Source organism: Nuphar pumila, chromosome 7, assembly GCF_984573655.1.
Source record: "Nuphar pumila chromosome 7, dmNupPumi1.hap1.1, whole genome shotgun sequence".
NCBI classification, from domain to species: domain Eukaryota; kingdom Viridiplantae; phylum Streptophyta; class Magnoliopsida; order Nymphaeales; family Nymphaeaceae; genus Nuphar; species Nuphar pumila.
The window spans coordinates 42,363,369-42,390,923 of NC_143255.1; the positions used below are offsets into that span (position 1 = coordinate 42,363,369).

The following is a 27,555-nucleotide window of genomic DNA, read 5'->3' on the forward strand; positions in this document are numbered from 1 at the left end:
ACCACCTAGCTCACGACAGCGACCTGCACAAGTAAAAACATTCAAAACAAAACTACAACTACCACACGGCTAGGTTAGTTTAAAACGACTAAATAAGAGTAGTAAATATAAAATAAAATAAAAGAATTAAAAAATTCTACACACAACTCCCCAACGTGACCTGGTTGGGTTATGATCTAAAACACAGTGTCCTTAGTTCCAGGACATGACACCACAAAAAAAGTTTAACAATACAAAACAAAAAAAAAACTCTGCAAAAATAACGATTTTGTTCTGCGCGATTTAGAGGATTTTCTATCTGTACAGATTCTCATAAATCAGATGAACGAACACTCGGATCCTAATGAAAATTTGCAGACATGTTTCTAACACACTCAGGAATCCAACACAATTTACAGAATCGAAAAACTCTCAATGAGTCACAGAAAATGACTACACTAAATAGAAAAATACAAAAATCGCTAAACATTGCGTTTCTTGACAGACTTCGAGAAAACTGTGCGACAGTCCGTCAATTGAGTTCAGAATCTGACAAAAATTTGCAAAAATAATGTAAATCATCCAGAGATCCAACCCAATTGATGAATTCAAAAAATCCATCCAAAATCTCCAGATACGCACAGAACAATATTAGGAAAAAAAATCTACACTACTGATTTTACATAAACTCGAAAACTATTCTAATTAAATTTTTCTAAAAAAAAATTAACTTTTAACTAATCAGATTAACAAAAATTAAAAATGAATTAATCTTCTAAATAAAAAGAATAAAAAAAATATGAAAATAAAATACAAAAAATAAAAAGAAGCCTAACTAGATCAAATCAGCGGCTTGAATTGGACAGTGGCCGATTCAAGCCATCCATCTCTCTTTTTTTTATTTTCAACAAGAAACATGAATAAAAATTTAGATTACATGCAGGTAAAATAAATTTAATTAAATTTAATCTAATTGACATAGGAAAAATAAAAAAAATACAAAAAAAAAAAAAAAACTATATCTAACAATAGAAAGGAATAAGAAAGGAGATACCAAACCGGTCGATCCAACATCTTCTGACAGATTGGGTTGAGGCGAGAGCAAGCTATGGCCTCGTGAAGTGTGCAGATTCCATCTGGAGTTATTTTTTACACTGATCCTGCAGAAAATGAAAAGAAAATAAAAAAGAAGGAGAAAAAGAAAATAATAAAGAATAAAAGAGAAGAAGAGGAAGACGTTGATAGAAGAAAAAGAAGAAAGAAGGGGATTTGGGGTTTACGTGAGGAAGAAAGAGTGGGATGGCTATTGTAGAGAGGGCCAAGCTGATTCACATCCCTCTCAAACTAATACTTATATTAGATTTTAAGGTTAAAATAAAAATTATAAAAACTATTCTTAATTTAAAATCTATTTCAAACTACTACCTAAGTCTATTCTAAATTACAAAAACAAGGTAGTGCCTATGAGGAGGGCATTATAAAAATTTTGTTAATGGGTTAAGTGGACTGCTAATCATGTGTGGATCAAATCCAAGATCCATAAGGCGTTACTTGGATTGGGTCTGAAATCGGTTCTGCTTGAAATTCACTCCAAAGCCATAAAATGACTATAACTTTATCATTTTCGCTCTGAATTGAATGAAATTTGAATCATGGCTCCTTGACACTTGAAACATCATAAACATGGGCAACAAAATAATAAAAGATACATAAATACATGAATTTAATAATAATAATAAATGCATTTTCATATATTATCAAAAATTTTCATGCTTATTGTTTGCTAGTCCTCGAGCAAACTTTATTCCTAAACTAAGAGAAAGCAAAACCTATATGTAAAATAAAAATAATAATGCAAAACTAATGTACAATGTCTAACTCACTTTTATAGGAATCACGGTTGCATTTAGCATATGCAACAAGCCATTTAAACCCCTGGGTTACCCTAGTAGATGAGTGTGGTCTCGTGAGGGTTTTTAGTGATGATACCCACAAATATCTCTATCATGCATACTTAAACAATTTCTAAAAAATATTAGGCAATTAAAGCTCTTTTCAACAAGTATATTTCATGAATTCACATTCTTTCTCATTTTTCAAATCACCAACGCCTCCACAGTAGAAAATTTTTCTATCTATTTCTTTAGAATTCAAGATTTTCTATGCTTTATTCTTAGATAAACTTGCCTACTCATGTCATCATCTATTATCATTACATGAATGCTTCTGCACAATTTTGCAAAAATTTTAAAGCAATGTTTTTTTAAGCTCTTATTATCGTTTTCTTTTCTTAGCACTGTCAATTTTTAAATTTCATGACCCATGTAATGAGTTGTAGGTCAGTGACTCTCAGGTCAGACGACCTTAGGGCATTAGACACGGTGTGTCCCTCAAACTTAATCACTCAGGTCACTATACCCTAGATTTTCATAGCTACTTGTAGATTTTTTTCTCCCTATCATTTGCAATGTCTCCACTGATCGGGCTTTCTAATGGATCCATATAGCGAGCTTTGGGCCGGTGGCTCCCAAGCCAGATGACTTTAGGGCACCAGGTGTAGAATACCCCTCAGACGTAATTTCTCGAATCCAAAAGACCTAATGTGTCAGTTAGACAAGAAATCTTGATAGTCCTAGCTGCCTTATTTGCATGAGCACAGACACTTCAACTTATGTCTGAACCTAGCTACTAAGGATTCTATTCACATGAGCGCAGGCACTTCAACTTATGCCCTAGCCCAACTATTAAGGACAAAAAAACTAAGAAAATAAAAAATACTACATGTGCGCTCTCTTTTTTCTTTACTTGCTAACATTGCTCATTTCTAAAAAAAATTAGTGCATCTACATCCGTATAAATCGAAGTAGAATCTAACAATTATAAACAAGTATTTTCTTTAAAAGCCACATGAATAACCTATTCATCTAAATCCATTTCAGAAAAAAATTCTACATAAGGCTTAAAAATCATCTCAAAATGCCAAAGACATGCAAAAATAATCATATATTATTAAAAATTACTTCAAAAATGCCTAATTTTATGAGTTTTAATAAAATTAATATATGAACAGAAAAAAAATTAAGGCATGCATCATACCTTCCCTCCATGCTTGAATGTCATTGTCCTCAGTGGCACTCCCCCATGCTTAAATAAAACTATATGAATGCATGAGTACGCACAAAGAACGACATGAATGGGGAAAATGAGAGATACGACCTGATATTTATGTTGGAGCTCACTGGATAAGATGTCTCATTTTGCACTACCATGCGCATGCAAAGCTCCTCAATGTCCTGTATTCTATAAAAAGAAAACTCATACACATTGAAGCACATCAAATCATAATATATACATGACTCTATCATAATTCTATCTAAAGCAAACCAAAATCAGAAAAATCATCCTATCTACCATGAGTTGCCTCTCATGCAGTGCTATGTTTTAAGTCTTCAGCCAGACTCAGAAACTGCTAGCCCTTGTAGTCGATAAAATTGATGGACTTAATGTCATGTCCCTCTACAAGGTTTGAAATATAGGGCTTCAGCCTTTGTCCATTTACTTTGAAAAGACTGCCCGTTTTGGGGTCCATTAAAGTAACTGCACCGTGAGAAAATATCGTATGAACCATAAACGGGCCATCCCATCTGGACCTCAGCTTCTTTGGGAAGAGCTGCAACCTTGCATTGAACAACCAAACTTTCTGCCCAGGCACGAATTCCTTCCTAAGGATATGCTTGTCATGAAAGGCCTTAGTTTGTACTTTGTAGATTTTGGCATTGTCATATGCCTCATTGCAAAGCTCTTCAAGCTCACTCAATTATAATTTTTACTCTTTTCCAGCTTAGGCTAACTCAAAATTGAATGATTTGATCACCTAATAAGCCCTATGCTCCAACTCAACAAGGGGATGGCATGCCTTTCCAAAGATTAGATGATAGGGGGACATGCCAATCAAATTCTTATAGGCGGTCCTATATGCCCATAAGTGATCATCAAAGCATTGGGACCGGTCCTTACGATCGCCTGATTATCTTCTCCGAGATCCTCTTGATCTTTCTATTGAAGACCTCAACTTGACCACTAGTCCGTGGGTGGTAGGGGGTGGCTATCTTGTGTTGTACAGAGTACTTCAAAAGAGAATCAACCTGCACATTCTTGAAGTGCTTCAAAAGATGTTGTGCTTAATGAAATTAAGCACGACTTTATTATCATTAGTCTGGGTAACCACTGCCTTCCCCCATTTGGAGACATAATCCACCGCAACAAAAATGTAAACAAAACCACATGATGGTGGAAACAGACCCATAAAATTGATCCTCCAAAAATCAAAGATCTCAACAATCAAGATGGGGATCAGAGGCATCATGTCCCTCTTGGACATGTTTTTCGTCTGCTGGCAATGCAAACATCTGCGACAAAACTCATGTGAGTCTTTGTGCAGTGTAAGCCACCAAAATTCAGACTATAAGACATTAGCTATGATTTTTCTGCTGGAAAATGACCCCCACAAGCCAGGGAATGGCAAAATGTCAGAATGGAGTGAACTTCCTCCTTAGGCACACACCTCTGAATCACCTGGTATGCACCTAATCTAAAAAGTTCTGGATCCTCCCATAAATAATGCTTCACTTGTGCCATAAACCGATTTCTCTCAGTCTTGCTCCAATGTGCAGGGAGCTTTCTGATTGCCAGGTAATTGACAATATCCGCAAACCAGGAAAGACACTGAACATTCAAGATCTTCTCATTCAAAAATGAGTCATTGATAGGCCCTAGCTGAGGAGATGACTCCACTGTCAGTCTCAACAGGTGATCTGCTACTACGTTTTCACTACAACTCTTATCTCGAATATCGAGATTGAACTCCTGTAGTAGCAAGATCCATCAGATGAGTCGTTGCTTGGTGTCTTTCTTACTTATCAACTATCATAAAGCTGCATGATTCGAGTAGATGACCACTTTGGAGCCCAACAAATATGACTGAAACTTTTTCAGTGCGAATACTACTGCCAATAATTCATTCTCTGTAGTGGTCTAATTTAGCTTTGCATCAGAAGGGGTCCTACTGGCGTAATAGATCACATATGGTTTCTGGTCAATCCTCTGGTTAAAAATGACTCCTACCGTGTAATCGAACGCATCACACATTATCTCGAATGGCAATGCCCAATCTGGAGATCGCAAGATTGGGACCAAAATCAAGGCTTCCTTAAGCGTAAGGAAAGCCTCTATGCAATCTGAATCAAAATGAAAGGGCATCTCCTTAGAAAGCAAAGCACATAAGGGTCGAGAGATTTTGCTGAAATCTTTAATGAATCTTCTATAGAATCCAACATGTCCTAAGAATGAATGGACATGGCACACTGAGGTAGATGGAGTGAGTTTAACAATAGTCTCCACCTTGGCCTTATCTATCTCAATGCCTCTTTGGGACACGATATGACCCAACAATATCCTCTGTTTCACCATGAAATGACTCTTCTCTCAACTAAGCACTAGGTTTGTCTTCATATATCATTTCAACACTCGAGTCAACTTTTGGAGATAATCCTCAAAGGATGAGCCATAGACAGAGACGTCGTCCATGAAGATCTCCAGAACATCGTCCACCATGTCCAAAAAGATGCCCATCATGCACCTTTGAAAAGTAGTTAATGCATTGCATAACCCGAACAACATACGTCTAAACGTGAAGGTGCCATAAGGGCATGTGAAAGTGATCTTCTTTTGATCCTCAAGGTGAACAACCACTTGATTGTATCCTGAATATTCATTCAGGAAACAAAAGTAACTATGTCCTGCGAGTCACTCAAGAATTTGATCAATGAATGGCAATGAGAAGTGGTCCTTCCTCATTGTGTTGTTCAACCTCCTATAGTCTATGCAGACTCGCCACCCTATGGTGGTTCTCATAGGGATGCTCTCTTCTTTCTCATTCACCGTCACAGTGAGCCCTAATTTCTTGGGAATAACCTGCGTAGGTCTCACCCACTGACTATAAGAGATGAGATAAATAATCTCTGCATCCAGCTGTTTCACCACTTCCTTCTTTACCACCTTATTTATATTGGAGTTTAGCCCCCTTTGCATCATTTGTGAGGGTTTATGACCCTCATCCACTATGATCCTGTGCATGCAAAAGGAGGGGTCTATCCTCTTCAAATCATCAACATACCACCTTATAGCCATCTTGTGGTCTTGTAGGACCTGGATCAATTGATGTTCTTGATCGCTCGTCAGGTCCAACGCAATGATGACAGGGAGTGTATGTCGGTCACTTAGAAAGGCATACTTGAGTGTGGCCCGTAAGGGCTTCAGCTCAAGAACTGGTGGGCACTCCACTGAGGGTTTGGCAGGTATCTCTGCCAAGTCTAGGAGGGGCTCAAAAGTCCAGGCCAATCATCTCTCACCTGGTGAGATCGCTATCATATCATTCAGCTCAAACTCGTCTTCTCAGAGCAACACACCATCTTTATCCTGAGGGTGATCACTTGACATCTACAATGGCTCTGCTTCAACCAAGTGCTGGACAATGTCCACCTAAAAACAAGCTTCCTCGCCTGCAGGCCCCATGGCAACATTGAAGATGTTAAGTCTCATCTTCTTGTTGCCAAAGGACACGTCCATGGCTCCAATGTGACAGTTTATGCAAGCATTTGTTGTTGCCAAGAAAGACCATCCCAATTTAATGGGCGTCTGTCGGACATGATCCATGCCTTTCATGTCCAGAACAATGAAGTCGATGGGGAAGAAGAAGTTCTCCACCTTGACTAAGACATCTTCAAGGATCCCTTGTGGGACCTTGACAGATCTATCTGCTAATTGCAGGGTCATCAGTGCAGGTTTCATAACTTTAAGCCTGAATGCATCATAGAAGAAACCCAACAAGATATTGACACTTGCCCCAAGATCAAGTAAAGCACACTCAATAGCGATGTTTCCTATGACACATGAAATAATGGGTGCCCGGGGTCCTTGATCTTGGGTGGGGTCTGATGCAAAAACACTGAACTCACTTGCTCGGTCAGGTATACTCACTTGGGTACACTGGACCTTGACTTTCTCTTCTAAGTGCAAAGATTCTTAAGAAACTTCACATAGGCGGGAACCTGTTGTATGACATCAAGCAATAAGAGGTTTATATGGACTTGCTTGAATAACTCAAGCATCTCGTTCATCTTTACTCTCTGCTTGCCAAAAGGTTTAGAATTCTCTAAGTCCTGAGGAAAGGGGCTCTATGTATGTAGGAAGTAGATGGCTCAGGTTGTGGGCCCTAGCCGCTTTGCTTGGGCCTGGCAGGATAACTCAACTGGTTTATAGTCCCAATATTAGATTTCTCAGTCTTCTCCTGATCTAGGTGAAGTTTCTTCCCACTCCAAAGAGTCATAACTGACTTTTCCTACTCTTGATATGACTCTGTCATGCGCAGGCCAGACTGCATGGGTTTTTTACCCCTCGAGTTGATGATAGGCTGACTCGGAAGACTCCCCTCACTGCGCCTGCTCAAAGCCTCGACCAACTGTCGAATCCGAGTCTCTAGCTTAGCTATTGACTACGTGTGGGAGTTAAGGTTGGCCTTGATATCACAAAAGGCCTTGAGGAGCTTCTCCTGAAAGGACTAGCCCGATATAGGTTCCTCGAGAGAAGGTTGGCTAAACTAGGGTGGAGCCTATGGGAACGTGGGTCTTGAGTAACTTTGTTGGTAGTTACTCGGTATAGCCTGTGTCAGGGCATGGATAGGTTTCATCATCCTAGGTTATAGGTCTCCAAGAAGAGGTTATTGGCAGGCCTAGCGAAACCTTGTGTTGCCTGGACTTGTTCCTGGACAAATTCAAGGTACTGTAGCACCGCAGAACAATCCATAATTTGGTGTGCTGGGCTAGCACACAACGCACACACTTGTTGAGTTGGGGAAGAGCTAAAAAGAAGCTGATCTAATTTTTGAGTCAGCATATCAACCTTGTAATGCAGCTCTAAGGAGCCCCCTACCTCATATATCCCCCCTTTCTTGGGTGCCCCAGTCGCAGATGTTGCATGATCTGCTCTCGAGGCTGCAGTATGGTGCATCAAATTTTTACTCAATGTCTCAAATAAGGCTCATGCCTCATCCTCGCTCTTTTGCATGAATATGCCCCCACACAAGGAATCAACCATCTGCCTATCTTTTTCAGTCAGGCCATCGTAGAAATACTACACCAACTTCCATTTGGGTACTTGGTGGTTGGGACACTGCTTGAGTAGGTCTTTAAGCCTATCCCAGGTTTTGTGTAATTGTTCTCCCTCGATTTGAGTAAAACTGGTAATGGCCTTTATACTGGTTTGTCTTGCCAATGGAAAAATATTTTTTCAACAATTCTTTTTGCAATTATTCCCATATGGCAATCCTTACCATATCTAAGGACTTTAACCAATGTTTCGCTTTGTCCTTTAAGGAGAACGAAAAGAGTGTTAACCTTAGAGCATCATCTTCAAAAATTCATTGAAATGACAATAAGGATCCTCGTTGCTAAGGCCGTAAAAAAATGAGAGCATTTGGATGACGCTGGCCTTAATCTCATACTGGTTCACTCCTATATTAGGTCTCGCAATGCAGGGGGTGGGAGTATATTCAGTAGGGATGAAATACTCCCTAAGAGTATGGGTAATCTGCTGATCTTCAACCATATGGTCGGATCTGCATGCTCTACTAAGGATGGACTCTGGGTCCTCTAAAGGTTCGATAAGCTTGGGGTCTTGCGAGCATCGCCCTTTCATACACCTTGTGTAGAGACCAGTGAAATAACCATCCCAAGGAGTGATTTGCCTATCTATCCTAATGTACAAGTGCGTAAATCACACCACGCAAGTAAGTGAAAGCAAATAAATAAACAAACAAGCACACACTTGCACCCAACACTTATCTTACAGAATTCAAACTAGATGTATAATCACCTATGAAATGGGTACCCTATTAAGTGGGACGGGCAAGAAAAGTAAGATAGCTCTAAGAGTGACAAACAACGCAGTCTTAACAATCCTAAATAATTTGCAAAAGCAAACTAAACAATCCTAGATATCAACAAAAAAATAAACTAAGCAATCCTAATAAAAATATAAAAAATCAAGCTGACAATTCTAACAACACATGAACAAACACTAGGCAATAAGGTGAATACTTAATTCTTGAGCGGCATCCCCCGATAACGGCACCAAAAATTTGGTGTAAGTTTTATAAAAGATATTTTAAAAATGGTACTTTCAAAAAATATTTGTGCAAACCGAACACCAAATAATAATAAAAAAAATGGTTCACACTAATGGTGAGATTCGAGTCGAACTCAGAGAACAGGATGAAAGCTAAGTATTCCAAATAGAAGCACACCTTTATTGCCTTAAAAATAAAAAGTTTAAAGTGCAGCAAGCAAGCACGTAAACGTTATTACAAAATGTTGAGCAAAAGAAAAATTAATACAACCCAAGCAAATGTGGCCTAAGGCCCTACTTTAACTAAAAAAAAAAAGAAGTCGCCTCTGCTCGCGAACTACGATCCTTGTATGCGGGCATCAAAATCTTAGTAAGCCTACCTAAACACCAACCACCTAGCTAACGGCAGCCACCTCCACAAGTAAAAAAATGCAAACAAAACTACAGCTACCACACAACTAGGTTAATTCAAAATGACTAAATAAGAACAATAAACATAAAATAAAACAAAAGAATTAAAAAATTCTAGAGACAACTCCCCAACGTGACCTGGTTGGGTTATGATTTGAAACAGAGTATCCTCTGTTCCAAGACACAACACCACAAATAAAAAATTAACAAAACAAAACTTTAAAAAAAAAACTGCAAAAATAACAATTTTGTCCAACGCGATTTAGAGGATTTTATGACTAGACAGATTCTCGTAAATCAGACAAAAGGACAAGTAAACAATGTCGGATCCTAATAAAAATTTCTAGATATGTTCATAACACACTCAGAAAACCAACACAATTTACAGAATCGAAAAACTCTCAACGAATCACAGGAAATAACTATGCTAAATAGAAAAATGCAAAAATTGATAAACAGTTCATTTCTGGACAGACTTCAAGAAAACTGTGCGACAGCCCATCAAATGAGTTCAGAATCTGACAAAAAATTGCAAAAATAATGTAAATAGTTTTGAGATCCAACCCAATTGACGGATTCGAAAAATGCATCCAAAATCTTCAAATACGCACAAAACAATATCAGGAAAAAATAAAAAATAAAAAAATAAAAAATAGAAATTCTACACTATCAATTTTATATAAACTCGACAACTATTCTAATTGATTTTTTCTAAAAAAAATAACTTCTAACTAATCAGATTAACAAAAATTGAAAACAAATTAATCTCCTAAATAAAAGAATATGAAAATAAATAAAAAACCTAAATAGATCTAATCAACGACTTGAATTGGACGGTGGCTGATTCAAGCCATCAATCTCTCTTTTTTTTTTAACAAGAAACACAAATAAACATTCAGATTATATGCAGGTAAAATAAATTTAATTAAACCTAATTTAATCAACATAGAAAAAATAAAAAAAAATATAGAAATTTAAAAAAACTATATCTAACGATAAAAAGGAACGAGAAAGGAGGTACCGAACTGGCTGATCCAACATGTCCTGACAAATTGGGTTGAGGAGAGAGCGAGCTATTACCTCGTGAAGTGTGCAAATGCCCTCTAGAGTTGATTTACATGTTGATCCTGTAGAAAATGAAAAGAAAAATAGAAAAGAAGAAGGAGAAAAAGAAAAGAATAAAGAATAAAGAAGAAGAAGATGAAGACGTTGATAGAAGAAGAAGAATAAAGAAAAGGATTTGGGATTTGCTTGAGGAAGAAAGAAGGAAACAAGGAAGAGCATGACGACTATTGTAGAGAGGGCCAAGCTGATTCACGCCCCTCTCAAACTAATACTTATATTAGATTTTTAGGTTAAAACGAAAATTTTAAAAACTAATCTTAATTTAAAAACTATTTCAAACTACTACCTAAGTCTATTATAAATTACAAAAACAAGGTGGCGCCAATGAGAAGGGCATTCTAGAAATTTTGTTAATGGGTTAAGTGGATTGCTAATTATGTGTGAATCAAATCCAATATCCATAAGACGCCACTTAAACTGGATCTGAAACTGGTTTTGCTTGAAATTTGCTCCAAAGCCATAAAATGGTTATAACTTTGTCATTTTTGCTATGGATTGAACAAAATTTGAACCATGACTCTTTGACACTTGAAACATCATAAACATAGGCACCGAAATAATAAAAGACACATAAATGCATAAATTTAATAATAATAATAAATGCATTTTCATGCATTATCTGTTATAGTTCCTGTTATTTTCGTAACAAAGGGTGGAATGAAAATAACACTCTTTTTTGGACGCAGTGGATGACGTTTTGCACGTCTGCCGCATCCAATGTTTATTAGAATACCTATCTTTTTTGTCTCGCGCAATGCATAGGATGAGCCATCAAACGTGCCCTAACGGCACTCCACATAAATGAGGAAAGATAAAACCCTTGTTTGTGGTAAAAAATTGCTACCATAGTGCCAAAAATGTCCATAACATTTAGGGTATATCTTTAGGGAGAATTGGGTAGGCACCAAATTGAAACGTGCTAAATGGGTTTTTTTTGCCCTTTCAGTTTTTCACAGTTTTGACTCCATAAATGTGTTGGGCATGGTCAATTTAAGTAGAATCTACACCTGGATCATGTCTTTTCGATGAAAAAAATGATATGTGGAGCCTTGAAAATTTACAAAGATTTTGAACCGTTGATTTTTTGAACACCTAATCATGTATAGGAATCTAACACTTCAAGAGCTTATCCCTATAAAATCAAGTACATAGATCACATTTGTATGGTCAAAATTTAAAAATAAAATAAAAAAACCCTGAAAAACTCATTTAGCACATATTATTTTGCACCTACCCACTACTCCATCTTTAGGTTACCAAAATATATGACGCCAAACCAAGGGGGCTCCTGCTTGTCTGGCAGTAGCAGTTAGTGCACGTCACCTTGTGTTTGGAGGTTGCAAGTTCAAATCCCAATGGTACAGTGCTTTCTCTGTCGAAAAAAAAAATGTATATATGGCGCCAAAGACCACACCGTTCTGTCATTATTATGCACCTCTTTATTCTGTCTTGGCATACTTTGGGCTTTCCTTTTCATTCACAAGGTACTTGCACCATGATATTTACTGCATTTATTATAAATTCAAAGCTATCTCTTTACTTTTTCTTTTGGTTCATTTATTTGATAAACTTGGTTGCTAGTTGAATTTCCGTGTAGGTGTTATATCCATATTTTATTATACAGCATATACTCAATCTCACTTAAGGCTAAGTTTGTGGTAAACTTTGTTAAGTTTGGACTGGTTAGCCAATAACCAACAAACAAAATGGTTAGACCAATGTTGTCAGTATCTGTATCGGCCCTGAATCTATTTTCAAAACGATTCAGGGAATTACCTGATTCTGACTATGACCTGAATGGGGGTGACATGCGTCAGTAAAATATTAAAATAATATTTAGAAAAAGAAAATTATTTTTAAGCACTTTGTAAAAAAATATCTGTTACATTTTGCCCTTCATTCCTGTATGAATTTTGATTTTAACCTTCATCCCCGGTCCATTCCCCGTTTCATGTCTTCTATCCCCAGTTCAAACGGGGCAAGGTGAGGCAAGGCGGGGCGGGGTAGGGGTGAGGTGGGGTGGGGCCCCATTTCTTTGGTCCTTCTGTCAGTACCGCCTTTCACCTTTAGTCGTTGCTGCCTTCTGCAGTTAAAAGAAGGTGAGGAAGGAGACGAGAGAAATAGGAGCTCGCGCAGCTCGTTAGAGGAAGGAGAGAACAGACATTCGAAAAAGGATTTTATGTTATGTTTAGGAATATATATATATAAGGGTATAATAGTAATTTTCTTAATAGAGATGAGGGGGCAGAAGCAAGAGTAAGTCCATCTCCGCTAGGGGTGGCAATCCTGTCGGGTTGGCGGGTCAGCATACCTCAACCCGAACCCGACCCGCTTATTAAACGGGTCGGCTGTGGCAAACACGAACCCGGCCCGTTTAATAAACGGGTAACCCGACACGACCCGCCAACCCATTTAATAAATGGGTTGGGTCGGGTAAACAGGTTCTCAGGTTCACAGATCAGGTTGGCGGGTCAACGGGTTGACCCGTCCGCCTAACCCGTTTATTAAACGGGTCAGCCGGGTTGGCGGGTTGGCATACTCCCAACCCGAACCCGACCCGTTTAATAAACGGGTTACGCGGGTCGACTCGTTTATTAAACAGGTTGGCTTAAGCCCAACCCGAACCCGCCTAAGAGGCGGGTTGGCAGGTCGGGTTGGCGGGTCATGTCAGGTTTTGCCACCCCTAATCTCCGCACCTTCTTTTCCGCATGGGTTTTGATTTTAACCTCCATCCCGGGTTTATTCCCCGTTTCATATCATCCATCTACAGTCCAAACACAGCCAGGCAGGGTGGGCCCCCCATTTTCCCCCTGTCCACTGCCATCCCTATGTATAAGTCAACTTGGCATGCTTTGCATAGCAGCAGTAGCTGCCCTGTCACTAACACCAATGTGCAACTAGTTGCCAGGGAGCACGTAAGAAAGTTGAGCGTGAAAATTGAGTGATGCATTCTTTCATCCCTTTGGAGTATCATTTTTTTTACACGTCACTGATAAATGTGTGGTAGGGTCTCAACAGGTCGAGTTGGATTTACACGTCACTGATTTTCAGGTATGGTACCAGGTCCACTATAAGAAAAAACATACACAAAAATTACATGAAACAAACTCGAACTGTAGCCGATTAAACTATATTTTATATCATTTTTACATTGAAAATTTATGGGTCTTTATCAAAACTCGGGTCGGGTCTGGATCTGGTATAAAATTTCACAAACTATACCTGTGTCCATGTATTAATCAGACCCTTTGGTCAGGACCCGGGTCTTAACCAGGTCTTCTTATTTATTACCATCAGACCTTATAGAGTTTGGTTTGGGTCGGGTATGGGTAAACCAGGCCTGTTGACACCCCTAATTTGTGGTAATGGATTTTAAAAGATGCACCCCATATTCCAAGTGGTAATCATCATGCTTTGCCAGCACCACTAGGTCTATGATCCTTCTCTGACTAGGGATGGCAGCTGACCAGGGGAAAATGGGCCCCCCACCTTGTTTGGACTAGGGATAAAGGACATGAAAAGGAGAATGAATTGGGATAACGGGTGTAGGGATGGACTTACTCTTGTCGATCTCCTATAAAAAAAATTACTATTATACTTTTTATACATATTATAAAATATATATATATATATATATATATATATATATATATATATATATATATATATATTCTTAATCCTAACATAAAATCCTTTCTCGAATCTCTCCTCTTTCTTTCTTTTAACGAGCTGCATGAGCTCCCATTTCTTTCCTCTTTTTCGTATAACAGCGGAAGGCAGGAGTGGTGAAAGGATCAGAAAAAAGAGACCCCATCCAATCTCACTCTGTTTGGACAGAAAATGGAGAAAGGAACCAGGTATGGAAGGCAAAAATTTTAGACGGGGGCGGGGATGAAGACTTTGTCCCTCACACTTCCATCCCTGTCTCTGACTAAAAATCAGAGAAACATCATCATAATTCGTTGAGCTTGACGGAGTCAATCTCAACCACTGTTACAACTCATTCACAAGTCTCATTCTCAGTAAAATGTATGCAATATTTTTAAAAAATAGTTTTTCTTTAAAAATATTCTGTATATATATATATATAAAGTGCAAAAAACATTTTTAATATGCAAATATCACATTAAAAATTATGATACTTTAATAAGAGACTCTTTGAAAATATTGTGTTTTTAACAGCAAAATATTATGGCAATGGTTTCAAAATATTGACATATATTTGTTGCTATTCTAACTACAATTTAGGGTTTGGTGACAATAAATATATAAATTCATCAGTCATTTTGTTAATTTATTTTTTATTTTTTTATATTCGTATGGAATAATATTTAGATGTGTTTATCTTTATTAAGAAGCAAGCTTTGTTTCGAGCTGATTTGATGTAAAAATGTGGATATTTAATGATCAAAATTTTGTACAATATTACGATTGATTTTTTTTACGTCTTTAAAATACACACCTGAGCATAAAGATCTTTAAAATACACATTTTCTATTACACAAACAATGATAAACACATCTAGCAGTTCAGATTTAGGATACAACACTAAAGCTAAGATTTTTAGAGGATCCTAAAGGAGAACCTAACGAAAAAGAGGGCAGCACAATCCCCATTCTCATCTAAATAAATAGAACATGATTTTATAATTGTATATATGTTTTCATCAACTAATTATGTTTGGACCAAGGGGGCTCAGCTTGTCTCGTAGGAGCAGCTAGTGCATGTCTCCTTGTGTTGGAACGTTGCAAGTTCAAATCCCAATGGTATTGTTATATTGTTGTATAACTGGTAGGGTCTGCCTAACCCCAGCTTGTCTTTAAAAAGAAAAAATATTTATTTTGGAGTGAAACTTTAGGTTGATTTTATTTTTTACACATTTTTAATTTTTACTGTTTTAATATCCTGACATTTTCTAAATATATTATTTTTATGAATATTTTTAGTGAGAGAAGACTAGAAGAATCAAACTTTTCAAAATCTCTCAAACTAAAAAAAAAATCCTATAACTAATAAATTGCTGTTTTAAAATTTTATCACTCCACTCACTAAAAAAATGAGAAAAAAAGATTGTGGAAAGAGAAATGACGGCATTATGTTCTAAGATCCTTGCTCAACACCAACAATGATCCAAGGTGTACATGACATCTCTTGGCCCATAATGGGATACCTGATACTTTCATAATTTCTACAGATGGGAAAGGATCTTGGACCAAGGGATGTATCCAAGATGGCTAAACGGAACCCAAAACAATGTCCTAAAAATCGTTGTTTATATGTAACTGACTTGGATCTGGATCATGTTGGTCAAGAGTTCAGCTCATTGATGAGACCATGGAGGTCCATGATAAAGACAATACAAAACAAAATCAGGATCCCTGATCTTGTGAGCTAAAATGAATCACAACCGTCAGGGTCCTGTACTTAGGTCCATTTTCCGTTTTTGGATACAACTGTAGCGGGTCTTGGTCGACCCAATACGCAAACTTAGTCTGTATCGGGTCCCTTTCCCCAAGATGGAATTCAAGGGGAATTTAATACCTGAACATGTGCACTGCAAGGACTGGGGCCAACCTACTTTTTGTCTACTTTATTCGATATGCTAAATGGGCCCAACCTACTCCGATTGCAATTGAGGCCAACAAACACAGTCATGGTAGGTCTGCTTCAGGCCGGTCCAGTTCACGGCTAGATGTTTCCAATTATACCTTCCCGTCACAAGGCTACACTTTTTTTCCCAACAAGAGAGGTCTAGCATGACAGGACTTCTTGGCTGAATTCGATTTTACGGCCTTACACAGATTGGAATGACAGTGGACTGGGGCGTGGGGACAAGGTCTTCATCCCCGCCCCGTCTCAAAATTCTGCTCTCCATCCCTGCACGGGTTTTGATTTTAACCTCCATCCCCGTTTCATGTCCTCCATCCCAGGTCCAAACGGGGCGGGGCCCCGTTTTCCCTCGGGCCACTGCCATTCCTAAAGAGTATTTTAGCATTTTACTAACGATGATTGGGAACAGGGTAAGACAAGACAAGGCAGAAAAAGCGTAAGTCCATTCTCGCCTCCATCCTGTATGGGTTTTGATTTTAACCTCCATCCCTATTTCATGTCCTCCGTCTATTGTCCAAACGGAGTGAGGTGAGGCCCTTATACACAGGGCAAGAAAACCCCAGCCCATGGCCTGCCCATTAGGCCCATGAGCCGAGCGGAGCTGAGCCTATTATATTATATATAAAATATAATGCATATTATATATAATATACATACTATGTTATTGTCATAGAGAAGCCCATAACAGTGGATGAGCAAATCATCCACTGTTGTCAGATACAGGATCAGCGGCAAGACTTTTTTTTTTATAAAAATCACATCTAGGGATGGTCGCAACTGCTATCAAATGTGCATTATCAGCTCTGAACTAGCGGTGGTCATGACTGCTGCTAATGTTATTTTTTTGGTACAAAATGAATGCACCAGCACGAGTTTGACATTATATATATATATATATATATATATATATATATATATATATATATATATATATATATATATATATATATATATATATATATATATATATATAAGTCGAGCCAAATGCCCACCTCCTTACACCTACACACTAGGGAATACACCAATCTTCAACCTTGCTGCAAGGGATGTCCCCTTTGGATTTCAAACTCATGGCATCCTGTAAACTCGCAAATCGCTCTACCAGATGAGAGAAATATATATATATATATATATATATATATATATATATATATATATATATATATATATATATATATATGCTTCGCGGCAAACCACAGACCGACCTTTACACGTACTATACTTCATATTAGCCTCGCAAGCTCAACAAGTTTACTATAATTCATATATGAGTACAAGAAAGTCAGATAAAAATGAATGATGGCAGTTTGCAAGGTGAAGTCTAAACTATACCCCGAGTATGATCAGTTACAGGAAGACAAGTTAACTGAAGAGAGTGATTACTATCAATTAGATGATATGTATGACTTCTCTTATGGTCACGATGTCACACATGGTCTGCATGTCATATCTTCATTGTCTGATGACACACGTATGGAAGAATGTGATCCAAATAATATACCAAGTGGATGGGCGCCCAATGTAGAAGAAGACGAAGAGGAGGAGGAAGAAGAAGAATATGAAAATAAAACAAGTGATGAGGAAGCATACTTGATCTAGTGAAATACATGTTTGAGTGGTATGAATGATTTGAATGTATTGTCATGTTTGATGAGGTAGTAGTTATGACGTAGTAGTTAACAGAATATTGAAGTATGTTTGCTGCAGATACATGTTTGACATTGATATACTGTGAATGATTTAAATATATTATCATATTTAAAGTGATTGTATCCATGCTTGCATGAAGTTATTTTCGATTTGAATATGTATCCATGAAATTGCATATCACGTAACTGATCTAAATAATATTTTTATTTGTTAGAATATGGTTCGTGAAGGTCACAATGGTCGAGGACCAAGTGGAGGTCGTGGGACATCATTAGGTAAATGTCTTTGTGCTATATTTAAATATAGGCATTCATTATATTCTTCCTTATATGTTGATATAAACATTGTTACTTGTTAATCATCTTTATAGGATCTCAGCTCAGTGATAGGCAGACTCAGCCTTCGTCTTCACACAATGCTTTGATAGGTATATCATTTAAATAATTGTATATTTGATTTGTTTAAATATGCATTGTGTCAATTTCTAACTCATTGTTTTGTAGGTGATGTTTCGCCTACACATGACCCACCTATATCAGCTACTCATACATATCATGAGACAACGCTGGATGCAGGGTCTTCTTAGTGTGACACACGATGACTCATTCAAATAGTGTATATCGATAGTCGACCGTAAGTATTTCATTGTCAGTTGTCCAATACTTATCTTATAAATAGTGTATATCGACAGTTCATTTTTAATGTGTACCGATTCATGTACAATACGAGGTTCGAGCAGCAAGAAGTAATATGAGAAATTAGAAAGTCACTGCTGCAGCATCTTTCAAGACGAGTCACGCAATGGAAAGAGTACCCGATGGAGGTGTTGGTCAGATTAATGTCTTCATTCATGGTATATAATCGTTTATCATAACTAATGTGTTTCATATTTAATTTTTTGTTATATTCATGTGTGCTAACTTTCTGAAAGTATTTATAGGCTTCTCATCACTTTGCGACTGCGAATGAGGAGAAAGACACGAGGGTAGTGTGACAGAAGGTGACTGTCAATCGATTTGCCGACATGCTGCACAATATGAAGTCTGCAAAAAAAAAGCAATTGGTGGGATAGATGATCCACTGCAGTAGAAGGGTCATGAGCCTTCTACTATCATGAAAGATTATTGGGAGGGCATGTGCGATAAGTGGGCGAGCAATGGATTTCAAAACCGCTCAGCAAAGGCTGCACAAAATCGAGCGAAGATGCCTGATGCCCATCTACACACGGGTGAATCTAGGACTTTTGGGAGCCACCAAAAGAAAATGGTAATTTAACAATATATATATATATATATTGTCAAATTTGTAAGTATTTCTGCATACTTATTAATTGATTTTTTTATCATTTAACATTGCAGGAAGCAGAAAAAGAAGACATTGTGCCTTATAAGGATGTGTTTGTTGAAACACATAAACGTAAGAGCATGAGAGATTTTGTATCAAAGAAGGTGAGAGCGACATTGCTATGTATTTATTGTATTAATAAACATTGTAATATACAAGTTACTATGAATTATGTTATCATAAACATTATAATTATTAATTATTAATTTATATTCTAATCATTACTTTGTAGGAGTCATATGAGCAACAAATGGTAGAGTGATATGACAATGACTCCACTTAGCATCCGCCTTTTGATCCTGCAGCATGGGTGACTGCAACCAGTGAACCAAAAAAGGGTCGTGTGTTCGGGTTTGGGAGTAATATGAACACCACAACAGTCATTGCCTTCTGCAGCCATGACTCTCAGAGTTCTCCCGCCAGCATCAACTCCCAATGTCTGATTGACCCTACTATGTCTTGAGATGGTGTCTGTCAGCATCTTGAGGACAAAATGCAATACTTTTTAAATGAAGTCATTCCCAACATTATTCATAATGAGTTATACAACTTTTTTTGGGACAGGAGAACTTCGTCTGCATTCAACATGAGCTCCGGTGCCCGTCAGGTATATAGATTCATGTCATTTGTTTCATGTCGTTAGATTTCAAGCTAGCATATGCATGATTGAATACATATATGTATGATTGCCTCACTATGATTTTTTTTGACACCTTTAGAACACATATATGCATGATTGATTCACTATACACTTTTTATGACACTCGTATAACACATATACGCATGATTGAATCACTATGAAAGTTTTTTTACAACCTTACAACACATAATGTATGATTTCATCACTATAAAATTTTCTTAGTGCATTATAACACATATATGCATGATTGAATCACTATAAAAGTTTTTTGACAACCTTAGAACACATACAAGCATGCTTTCATCACTATGAGAACCTTAGAACACATATGAGCCTGATATTAGCATATATGAAAGTTTTTAATGCCTTATAACACATATATGCATGATTGAATCACTACAAAAAATTTTTACTGCCTTAGAACATGATACACATGATTGAATCACATATAAAATTTTTTGACTGCCTTAGAACACATATGAGCATGATTGAATTACTATAAAAGTTTTTTGACAACCTTAGAACACATACAAGCATGCTTTCATCACTATGAAATTGTTTTATTGCCTTATAACACACATATGCATGATTGGATTATTATAAATTTTTTCTTAGAACACATATATGCATGATTGAATCAATATGAAAGTTTTTTTACTGCCTTAGAACACATATGAGCATGATTGAATCACTATGAAAGTTTTTTGACAACCTTAGAACATATATAAGCATTATTTCATCACTATAGAAGTTTTTTTACTGCCTTGTAACACATATATGCATGATTATGATACATAACACATTTATTTGACAACCTTATAAACCATATATGCATGTGTGAATCACTATGACATTCTTTGACAACCTTAAAACATATATCTGTATGATTGAATATGACATTCTTTGACAACCTTAGAACACATATCTGTATGATTGAATCACTATAAAAAAAAATTCAGTCTTAGAACACATATCTGAATTCTGTTAATGTCCTTCAGTTTATTGCTAGTCTATGTGTCATTTAGCCATTTACTTTGTTGCATTAGATTATGTGCATTGTATATAATTTATTTCATTATATTTTGTTTATCAATACTAACATGTTGGTTCTCTTGTACGATGCTGGAGATGATCAGCGTAGAGGAGCTGATGAAGGCATGAAGGGAGGGGCAGATCGAGAAAATGAAGAAGATGATGCCCAGAATCTTGGCGATGATTAGATTCATGTGTTTAATTTGTTTGATATACTTGTAACTAATTATAACTTGCCAATGACTGTATTTGGTTGTTAAAGTTGTTTAATTTAGAACTTATGTTAAATTTGTTTCACCTGTATATGCATTTTTTATGTGTACTTTGTTTTTTATAAGCAGGTTATGTGAATTGTATAACACAAAAATTTTCTCGAGTTTCATATTTCAAAAAAGAAAATTTATTTATTTTTTTTAAATTAGTGATGGATATTATCCGTCGCTACTCCGTTGCCAATTTAAATCAGTCGTTGGTTTGTCACAGAATTTAAGTCGTCGCTAATATTCGTCGCCAAATTAGCGATGGACATTAGCGACAGATACGTATCTCTTGTTACAACTTAGTGACTAATTAAATTCTGTTGCATAACCAAATCAGTCTCTATTTAGCAACGGATTGACGACAGATAAATTTTGCCGCAGTTTAGCGACTAGGGTTATGCGACAAACACTATCCGTTGCTAAGCCATCGTTAATCCATCGCTAAACATGTTAGCAACGAATTAGCGATGGATATAGTCTGTCGCTAATACGCATTTTTCTTGTAGTATCTCACATGGTTCTCAAGATATTCATTTTTCCAATTCGGGGCTCAAATCCGACTGAATCCAAAGTCATTTCATTTCAAAACCAATCCATTGATTAGGTATATCCCATGCGATTTTCCCTGCCTATGAACGATGTCAGTTATCGCATGCTGTGGAATATATTAATAGTGAATAATGCAATACTATTAATATTTGAGTTGTTGTCATTATGGGTGCATGTTGTTATGTTGTCTACGTTACATCAAAGACGACAATAATACAATGCCGTTTTCTTCCTCTTAAGCAAGAAAAAAAAATTATGATGCCATTAATATTAATTATTATCATTTTAGCTGTACATTGTCAAGGGCTTCTATACGAGCTGAACGAATCGAGCTTGTGTTCAAACTTGGCTCATTCTCGTGGCAAGCCAAGCCAAGCCGAGTTAGGGCTTAAAATGTGGCCAAGTTAAATGAGTTGAGTTTGAGTTTATAGAATATATATATATATATATATATATATATATATATATATATATATATATATATATATATATATATATATATATATATATATATATATATATAATGTCCATCCCCCCTCCATCCTTTATTTTAACCTTCATCGTTACCCTGTTTTTAAGGCCTCCATCTCCGATCCAAACAGGATGAGGCGGTGCGGGGCCTTGTTTTCTTCTGGTCCACTGCCTCCCAATCAGAGCGTGTTTCTTGTGGAGTGTTAATGTGGGTCCTACAGTTACTATGCAGGATGCAGGTTGCACGTCAAAAAAATCGAGAAAAAAGTTTCAACTGTCACATTATTGGCCGTATACTATAAAGAGGTTTTCAAAATTTTCCCTTACTGTTTTCTTTTATGAATAAATCTGGCAAAATTTACAATGCCAAAAATATCAAAAAATAAATGAAAATGAGTAATAATTCAGAGGATTTTTTCTCAAATTGTTGAGTTAATAAAAAAATATGCTGCTATATTTGTCCCAACAGATAATCACAATATTTTCGATCTCTGTCTTAAAAATTTTATCGTCAACCAAAATATGGCATTTTTTATGATATTTTAAAGGCTATATTTTTCATTGTGACTGCAAAATCTCATTTTTTTTTAAAATGCATCTAAACCTTTGGTCCAGATTGCAATGAACTCTCTCTCTCTCTCTCTCTCTCTCTCTCTATATATATATATATATATATATATATATATATATATATGCAGGTTTTCTTCAAATTCAGGTCGAACATATGCATCCAAAAAAAATGAATTTTTGACATTTAGCAGCGGTCTAAGACCACCACTAAATGTGCCAAAAGCACGCATACAGGGTGCATGCTGGTTTGATGTTACATGATTATATCATATATGTGTATTTTTTATGACCTTTAAAAATCAATGGCTCACAATTTATCAAAATTTCATCACTTGAAAAATCTTATTTTTATGTTAAAAACAATGATCCAAAGTATGATTCTTACCAAATAAACTATATTGAGTACGTCCATGAGATTTAAGTGAGAAGATGCAACCATGATTTCTAGTAAGCTATATATATATATATATATATATATATATATATATATATATATATATATATATATATATATATATATATATATATATATATATATATATATAGAGAGAGAGAGAGAGAGAGAGAGAGAGAGAGAGAGAGAGAGAGAGAGATCATTCCTTGGTATTGGGCAATGTCAACATTGGGAAGACAAGAGTTGGCAATTAAGTATTGTTGTAGTGCGTGGGCTTGCCCACTTTATTTTGCTGGATCAGCGGCACCCATTATTATTTCCACCAACCAAAAACATTTGCCTTCCCTAAAATCCCTCATTCATTTGGGGGATCACAGGAAATTACACCAGCTAGGGTCTAAGGGATTGTAATTTTTTTTATTTTTTATAAAATTTTAGATGAGATCTAGCATAAAACACCTAAAACTGTAATTTTTAAAGGGTCCCAAAACAATTATCTAATAAAAAAAGGGGGCAAAGACAGTCCCCATTCTCTGATTTAGAGAATGGGGATTGTGCTGACAAACTATAATACTTTAGAAAATATCATGATTTGATTAAAAAAATATCGCAACATTTTGTCACTGTGGTATATGATAGTAGTAGGTAGAGGACTACAATTCCATGATTCCGACCAGATGGATCGTCGCCACTCAGTAGTGACGTTCCATGAAAGGGACATATAAACTTTATTTGTTTGTTTATTTTTCATGTGCTTCATTTTTAACCGTTTAAATTTCAAAAAATATTTTGCTTTCGTGTGGATCATGGGGTTTCGATTTTAGGTCTCCACCGACACCTCCACCATTCTAGTCAACTCATCCACCACCACTACTTTTCACAACGTACCTCCAAATTCCTCTTCCAAAACAACCCTCCTTCTGAGTTCTAATATGTTGGTACATCTTATTCTAAATAAATAAAAAGTAACGATAGGGTGCTCCCAAAGAACCTACACTCACCTTGTAAAAGCTTCAAAATTTCAAAAGAATTTATTGCTAGCCAGAGCAGAGGAATATATATATATATATATATATATATATATATATATATATATATATATATATATATATATATATATATATATATATATATACCTCAGTTCATTCTCTTTTCTTTTGTCTTCCCCTGATCTCTATAACTCTAGCTCGAGCTCTCTCTCTCTCTCTCTCTTCCTGCCTCTCTTTAACGAGTTCAGACTGAACTTAAGGTCTAAGTTTAAATTGAGAATAAAATTTACTTAACCTAATCATGCTTTGTATCGAGTTGCTCGATTTCACCCAATACATGACATGGGCTGACTTTTGTGAGCAAGCGAAAACTTAATTGTATCTTAAAAACAAAGTTGCACTAATAATTATTTTGCAGTTATCAGTGTATCTTGCAGCAACTATAGCCTCTACCCTTATATATGAGAGAATCTCAAGAATTTTACCAAGCAAAAGCCAACCAATGTGCAATTGGTGATGGATGGGGTTCCCTTTAATTATTAAAAAAAATTTAATAATAAACTAGCTCTGAATTTGAAAGATCCATTAATAAACTATACAAGTTACTACAATATGAGAACTGAAAATATGGCCTCAGAAAATATGAGAGCTATCGTGTGAATCACAATTTTCATGGTTTTTTTTCTCTTAAATCCAACCATATCCATGTGATCTACATGCTTGTTTTATAGGGACCGGCTCATGAATGATCCAATTTTAATGCATAATCAAGATTTTTTAAAGGTTTAAAATCAATAACTCACAATGTTCATGAATATTCAAGCATCTAAAATCATATTTTTGTATAAAAAATCACGATTCAACGGTCAGTCTAATGAATTCATCATGTAAAACACCTCTGTATGGTCGAATTTTATTTGCAAAAAGTGTTGAAAATGCTCACTATGCACAATAGTTGGGGTATTCTAGTGGCCTCATTCTATACATATTTTTTTATTGTGTCATTTCTTATGAGAGAGAAAGGGAGATAGAGAGTGCAATATCTCTTTAATCGTTATTAATTTGACAATTTTTACAAAAGCTCACCCTCCAAACAAAAAAAGGCAATTTTACAAGAGCTGGCATTATTTTTATAAATAGTACTTGGCTTTTTATTTCTTTCTTTTATTATCTTATTTCTTAAGAGAGAGAGAGAAAGTGGAGAGGAGAGAGAAACCGCGTTATCCAGCCTGGCTTTGCTATTAACCCTTCGGGCCCCACATCTCCATCATTCTCTCCTCTCTTTTTTTTTTCTTGCTGTCTCTCTCTAGCCTTTCTCTCTCTCCTCCTCCTCCCCCCCACCCACCAAAACTCCAAAGCTCTCTCTTTCTCCGAGGCCTCTCCTCCCCACCACCATCTCCGGAAACGTCGATGGCAACGCTTCTCCACGGCCACCACCTCCTTGTCATTACCGCCACCGCCCTCCTCCTGCATTTGGCGTCGGCGGCAGCTTCGGTCAAAGTTCTGGCAGCACCAGATAAGCAGAATCAACAGCAGCAGCAGCGGCCATTGCCGGCCTTCCACGAGGCTCCGGAGTTCCGGAACGGCGCCGACTGCGATCCCAACGATACCATCCATGTATCGATGACCCTCGACACCGCCTACCTCCGCGGCTCCGTTGCCGGGATCCTCTCCGTCCTTCGGCACGCTTCCTGTCCTGAGAACGTGGCGTTCCACTTGCTGGCCATCCCCCACCGCCGGGCGGAGCTCCACCGCGCCGTGCTCTCTACGTTCCCCTACCTCCGCCTCCACCTCCACCGCTTTGAGCCGGACCTCGTCCGCCCCATGATCTCCTCCTCCGTCCGCCGCGCACTCGACCAGCCCCTCAACTACGCCCGCATCTACCTCGCCGACCTCCTCCCCCGCTCCGTCCCCCGCGTCATCTACCTCGACTCCGACCTCATCCTCATCGACGACATCGCCAAGCTCTGGTCGATCCCCCTCTCCCCCTTCGTTCTTGGCGCCCCCGAGTACTGCCACGCCAACTTCACCAAGTACTTCACCCCGCGCTTCTGGTCCAACCCGGCCTTCCGGCGGGCCTTCGACGGCCGGAGAACCCCTTGCTACTTCAACACCGGCGTCATGGTCATCGACGTCGAGGGGTGGCGTGCCCAGGGCGTCACCCGCAGTCTCGAGTCGTGGATGCGCGTCCAGAAGCGGACCCGCATCTACGAGCTCGGCTCGTTGCCTCCCTTCCTCCTCGTCTTCGCCGGGAACGTGAAGGCCATCGAGCACCGGTGGAACCAGCACGGCCTCGGCGGCGACAACCTCGAGGGAAGGTGCCGCGACCTCCATCCCGGACCGGTGAGCCTCCTACATTGGAGCGGCAAGGGGAAGCCATGGCTCCGGCTGGATTCCGGCCTGCCTTGCTCACTCGACAGCCTCTGGGCTCCTTACGACCTCTTCCGGTCTCTCCTCTTCCTCGACGATTGATTGATATCAGAGGTTCTTGTAAGTGTACATAGTACCAACAATTCATGCTTGTTGGCTGTTGCATTGCCACCCCCTTCTCTCCTCCCCTTCTTCCTTTTGTGGATCTGGCAAATCGGATTGATCAGGTTGGTGAAGAAGAAAGATCGAAACTTGCCAAGTTGGTACAGTTGCAATTGGTGGTGTTTGATCAGATCTGGATGCTTTCTTCTTTTCTTGGTTGGTTGATCGTATGAAATTGAAGTTGGTGGGGATTTTGAAGTTGCATTTTGATCCATTGCTTAAAATGGTGGTGCTGGTGCTGGTGGAGAAAGATGAAGGATGGGATGTGAATAGTAGGGGGAATGGAGCCATGGAAGTGAGGGGGAGGGGCTTTGGGAATTGAAAATTTTGTGGATGAATGGTGAATTGAAATCTTGAATTCGTGATTGCCTCATTCGTTTTTTTTTTTGTTATTATTTCCTTTTACCTTTTTGTTATTTTTTTTTGTTGTTACAAGTTTGTACTGTATTCAATTGATATTGAATAATTAATCAGAATTTGTTAAGAGGAGTTACTGTTTGGTAACCCCTGTTAAAGCAAAGACTCTTGCTTCTTGTGGATTTGATGGAGCTGTGTTTGTGTGATTCGATCGGGGAAAGGAAAGACAAAACGCACGTAGAAACAGGAGAACTTTTAACCAAGTTGTTGGCTTTTTTTTAAGATGACCTTTTTTTTAAGCACCTCAACTTTTAACCTCCAGTTGGTGAGATTTCTTTTTCTTTCTTTTTTTTTATGGTGAAAAACCTTTACCCATGCAAGGAAAACCCAAGGTGGAGCCCCACGGCCGCCCTGCCTTGCCAAGAGTAGATATTTATTGGTACTGTTTTCCTTTTAGAT

The 27,555-nt window shown here is 37.6% G+C and overlaps 2 pseudogenes across 1 annotated transcript; one reads left to right on the forward strand and one right to left on the reverse strand.

The window, feature by feature from the left end:
* Positions 1–3,448: 3,448 nt before the first annotated feature.
* LOC149832067 (uncharacterized) lies at positions 3,449–5,610 on the reverse strand (annotated as a pseudogene).
* Positions 5,611–25,491: 19,881 nt separating this feature from the next.
* On the forward strand, positions 25,492–27,254 carry LOC149832068 (putative galacturonosyltransferase-like 3 pseudogene; annotated as a pseudogene). Its single transcript, XR_016433325.1, has one exon. The product of XR_016433325.1 is annotated as a putative galacturonosyltransferase-like 3 pseudogene (transcript).
* Positions 27,255–27,555: the final 301 nt, after the last annotated feature.